At 36.4% G+C, this 5537-nt stretch overlaps 1 protein-coding gene across 5 annotated transcripts in view; it reads right to left on the bottom strand.

Annotated features, from left to right (window-relative positions):
* GARNL3 (GTPase activating Rap/RanGAP domain like 3) overlaps positions 1–5537 on the bottom strand; it is a 138734-nt gene that overhangs the window by 96664 nt on the left and 36533 nt on the right. The window lies entirely within an intron of this gene.

The following is a 5537-nucleotide window of genomic DNA, read 5'->3' as shown; positions in this document are numbered from 1 at the left end:
TATGTTTCTTTCTGATACACAGGGGAACTTGCAGCTGGTCCACATGCAGGCTCGAGCCATTTAGGTACAAATTTTAAAAGGAATAGACAATATACTACCCTATTTTATCCTGACTTGAAATTTCCTGCCGATCATGTCTTTACCGGAAGTATCAAGACGTGGGGTTACATGAGGATCTGTAGCTGGCCTGGGCAGCAGAGAGGTCCATATGGTACCCAGACCATTCATCACTTGTAACATATCAGTTTCTTCTCCATTGAGTCAAAGGCCAGGAAAAGATCAATAAAAGCTACAAACAATCTTATGATTTTCCTGACAGATTCCGATACAATGTGATGAAGAATGGTCTATGGGGTAATAGCTGTGCCTTGCTTAGAATGCTGCCATGAGAGGCCAGACTTTCAATTCATCAAAAAGAAAAATGGCATACGTTTTAGACCGAATGCACTGCAAGCTAATGAATCTAACTATATTGGAGTGGGGGGGAATCAAAGAAGCTTGTTTTCCTTTTTCCTTATTTATTTTTGATGGGGTTAGGCTACTCTCTAATTTCAACCAAACTGAACCAATTATTCATTCATTCAATTAATATTTACTAAGTAACTAATACTGTGCATTGTGGTTGGTACTAGGGACACAGTCCTAAATAAAGAGTCATGATTCCTATATTTAGGGAGTTGATAATCTATATCATTGTTCATAGGATTAAAAAAAAAAGTGCTAGGGATGACAGTCCACTAGTAGAGAAGACATTTTAACCAGGTGCTTTTTTGTTTGAGCTTTTAAATCATCGACTGTATTAGGGAATGTTACAAATACATTTGGGGCTTCCTGCCCAGTTCATGCTTTTTTTGGAGGTTTTTTTTTGTATATATATACAATTTTATTGAAGTATAGTCAGTTTACAACGCTGTGTCAATTTGTCGTGTACAGCACAATGATTCAATCATACATGAACATACATACATTCATTTTCATATACTTTTTCACCATAGGTTACTACAAGATATTGAATATAGTTCCCTGCACTGTTCAGCATGAACTTGTTTATCTATTGTATATATATCAGTATCTGCAAAACTCTAACTCCCAGTTTATCTCCTCCCACCCCACCCTCTACTGGTAACCGCAAGTTTGTTCTCTATGTCTGAGAGTCTGTTTCTGTTTTGCAAATAAGTTCATTTGTCTTTTTTTTTTAGATTCCTCATATACCTGAAATCATATGGTATTTTTCTTCCTCTTTCTGGCTTATTTCACTTAGAATGACAATCTCCAGGTCCATCTACATTGCTGCAAATGGCATTATTTTTTTTTATTGGTGAATAGTATTCTATTGTATAAATATACCACAACTTCCTTATCCAGTATCTGTAGATGGACATTTAGGTTGTTTCCATGTCTTGGGCTATTGTAAATAGTGCTGCTATGAACATTGGGGTGCATGTATCTTTTTGAATTAAGGTTCCCTCTGGATATATGCCCAGGAATGAGATTGCTGAATCATATGGTAAGTCTATTTTTTAGTTTTTTGAGGAATCTCCATACTGTTTTCCATAATGGCTGCACCAAACTACATTCCCACTAACAGCATTGAAGGTTTCCCTTTTCTCCACACCCTCTTCAGTGTTTATCGTTTGTGGACTTCTGAATGATGGCCACTCTAACTGGTGTGAGGTGATACCTCATTGTAGTTTTGATTTGCATTTCTCTGATAATTAGCAATATTGAGCATTTTTTATGTGTTTATTGGACATTTGTATGTCTTCAATGGAGAATTGCTTGTTTAGGTCTTCTATCCACTTTTCAATTGGGTTATTTTTTTTTCTTATTAAGTTGTATGATCTGTTTATATATTCTGGAAATTAAGCCCTTGTCAGTCTCATCTTTTGCAAGTATTTTCTCACATTCCATAGGTTGTCTTTTTGTTTTGCTTATGGTTTCCTTTGCTGTGCAAAAGCTTACAAGTTTAATTATGTCCCATTTGTTTGTTTTCGCTTTTATTTCTATTGCCTGGGTAGACTGCTCTAGGAGAACATTGCTGAGATTTATGTCAGATAATGTTTTGCCTGTGTTTTCTTCTAAGAGGTTTACAGTGTCTTGTCTTATGTTTAAGTCTTTAAGCTATTTCGAGTTTATTTTTGTGTATGGTGTGAGGGGGTGCTCTAATTTCATTGATTTATGTGCAGCTGTCCAGTTTTTCTAACACCACTTGCTGAAGAGACTGTTTTTACTCCATTGTATGTTCTTGCCTCCTTTATCAAAGATTAGCTGACCAAAACTTTGTGGATTTATTTCTGGGCTCTCTATTTTGTTCCATTGATCCATGTATCTGTTTTTGTACCAATACCATGCTGTTTTGATTACTGTCAGCTCATGCTCTTTGAAACTGACTTTTGTCTCTATCCTTCTCAGAGAGAATCTGTCCTATCCACAAACTTTGCTGAGGATATGGGGTCTAGGAGGCCACAATTATATCACATGACCCCACTACTCTGAACACAACTGTTTGAATCAGGGATAGACAGCTGGACCAGAGGAACCAGTCCATAACATTCTATTTGGAATTTGAAATTAGGGTCCAAGTATGAACAGACTATGATGAGCAATGGAGATGCAAGACCAAGGGTACTGAGGTAGATGGAAATCAATTTAATAATAAAAACAGTTAATAAGTAGTGTTCCATGTGGTATATATGTATACTATGTGGTGTATATTATATATGTGTGTGTGTGTCTGTGTGTCTGTGTATGTGTATGTGTGTGTGTGTGTATATATATATATATACACATACACTATGTGGTATATATGTGTGTGTGTGTATATATTTATGTGTGTGTGTGTGTGTGTGTGTGTATATATATGGACACCACAGCTTCTTTCATAAGAAAGAATAAAATAATGCCATTTGCAGCAACATGGTTGTACCTGGAGATTGTTATACTAAGTGAAATAAGCTAGAAAGAAAAAGAAAAATACCATATGATATCACTTTTACATGTGGAATCTAAAAAAATGACACAAATGAACTTCTTACAAAATAGAAACAGACTAGACTCACAGACATAGAAAACAAACTAATGGCTACCGGGGGGAAGTAGAGGAGGGGTGGAGGGATAAATTGGGAATTCAGGATTTGCAGATACTAACTACTATATTAAAAATAGATAAACAAGGTCATACTGTATAGCACAGGGAACTATACTCAATATCTTGTAATAGCCTATAATGAAAAAGAATATGAAAAGGAATACACACACACACACACACATATATAAAACTGAATCACTATGCTGTACACCAGAAATTAACACAACATTGTAAACCAACTATATTTCAATTAAAAAAAAAAAAAACCAGTTGATGAGAACTTAGTATGCCAGGCCCTTGCCAGGGCCTAGAAATGCAACAATGAACAAGGCAGACATGGTTCCCCTTCTCACCTCTAGTGGATGACAGAGTAGTTAGTAATCAAATAAATGAAATCAATACCAGTTGTGATAAATACCATTAAGAAAATAAAGAGGATGCTGAGTTGAGAATAGCATGAAGAGGACTACCGTAGAGAGAGTGGTCAGGGGAGGCCTCTCTGACAATGTGGAATTTAAGCTGAGACCAGCCATGAGCAGTGCTGGGGAAGCCATCCCAGGAAGAAGGAACAACAAGTGCAAACTGGGAAGAACTCAAATGAGTCTAAAGATGAAAATCAGGCCAGATGTCTGAAGCACCGTGAGTAAAGGGCATGAAAGGACGTGGGAGAGGAAGGCAGAACAGTGATCACGCAGGATCTTGTAGGGCTTTGTAAAGGGTCTGAACTTGCAGTGCAGTGGGCCACTGAAGGGTCTTCAGAAAGAAAAGACAATATGTTGTCAACATTTTAAAACATCACTCTGGCGTAAGGACAGACATATAACCAATGAAATAGAAGAGAAATCCCAGAAATTAACCCTTGTATACATGGTCAATTGATTTTTGACAAGGATGCCAAGACCATTCAATGGGAAAAGGACAGTCCTTTCAAGAAATAATGCTGAGAAAACTGGATATCCATGTGCAAAAGAATAGAGCTGGACTCTTACCTTACACCATATGCTAAAATTAACTCAAAGTGGATCAAAGACATAAATATAAAAGCTACTACTATAAAACTCTTAGAAGAAAACAAGGGGAATCTTCATGACATTGGATTTGGCCATGATTTCTTGGATAAAACAACAAAAGTACAGGTCATAAGAGAAAAAAAAAAACAGATAAAATGGACTTCATGAAAATTAAAAATTTGTGTGCATCCAAGGGCATTGTCAACAGGATAAAAGGACAACCCACATAATAGGAGATAGGAGAAAATATTTGCAAATCATGTATCTGATAAAGGTTTAATATCCAGACTATATTATGAACTCCTACAATTCAACAACAAAACAAACAATCCAATTTTAAAATGGGCAAAGGCCTTAAATACCATTTTTCCAAAGAAGATATACAAATGGTCAATAAGCACATAAAAAGATGCTCAACATTATTAATCATTAGTGAAAGGCAAATGAAAACAACCATGAGATATCATGTCACACCTATTAGGCTGGCTATTAAAAAAAAAGGAAAATAAGTGTTGGTGAGAAGGAAGAGAAACTAGAGCCCTGGTGCACTGCTGGTGGAAGTGATGCAAAATGGTGCAGCCGCTGTGAAACTGGTTTAAGAGTTTCTCAAAAAAGGTGAAAACAGAATTACCACACAATCTAGCAATTCCACTCCTAGTTAATATATCCAAAGAAAATCAGTGGCTTGAGCACATATATACCAATGTTCATAGCAACATTATGCTCAATAGCTAAAAAATGGAAACAATCCAAGCAACCACCCATAGATGAATAAACAAAATGTGGTATATATGTGGTGGAATATTATTCAGCCATAAAAAAGAATTAAATTCTGATACATGCTATAACATGCATGAAACTTGAAAATATTATGCTAAATGAAATAAACCAGGCACAAAGAGGACAAAGATTGTGTAATTCCACTTACATGTATTTGGAAAATAGGCAAATTCATAAAGGCAGAGATATAATAGAGGTTACAAGGGCCTGGGGAAGGAGGGGAATGGGAAGTTATTATTTAATGGGTAGAGTTTCTATTTGGTATGTTGAAAAATGTTTTGGAAGCTGATAGTGGTGATGGTTGCATCACATTGTTGATGTACATAATGGCCCTGAAATACACACTTAAAAATGGTAAATTTTATGTTGTATGTATTTTACCATGATGAAAAGAAATATTTGAGAAAAAACACCACTGTTGAGAAAAATGGACTGGAGAGAGGAAACCAGGCTATAGGGGCAGCTGGTGTGCAGAGAGGAGAATGGTACTGACATGCAGTGAAAACTGAAGCTGAGAAATCACAGGGACGGGAGAGAAACAGAGAATAGCTGTTTGATGGCTTCCTAGTCACATGAAGCCCAGCTGTGCTTCCTGCACTTCATTCTGGCAAGATTCACCCACATCATTTCGGTGAATTACTTAATACTTGAGCTGGACT

The sequence above is a fragment of the Camelus ferus genome, chromosome 4, assembly GCF_009834535.1.
Source record: "Camelus ferus isolate YT-003-E chromosome 4, BCGSAC_Cfer_1.0, whole genome shotgun sequence".
NCBI lineage: Eukaryota > Metazoa > Chordata > Mammalia > Artiodactyla > Camelidae > Camelus > Camelus ferus.
This window is presented reverse-complemented; position numbering and strand designations above follow the sequence as displayed.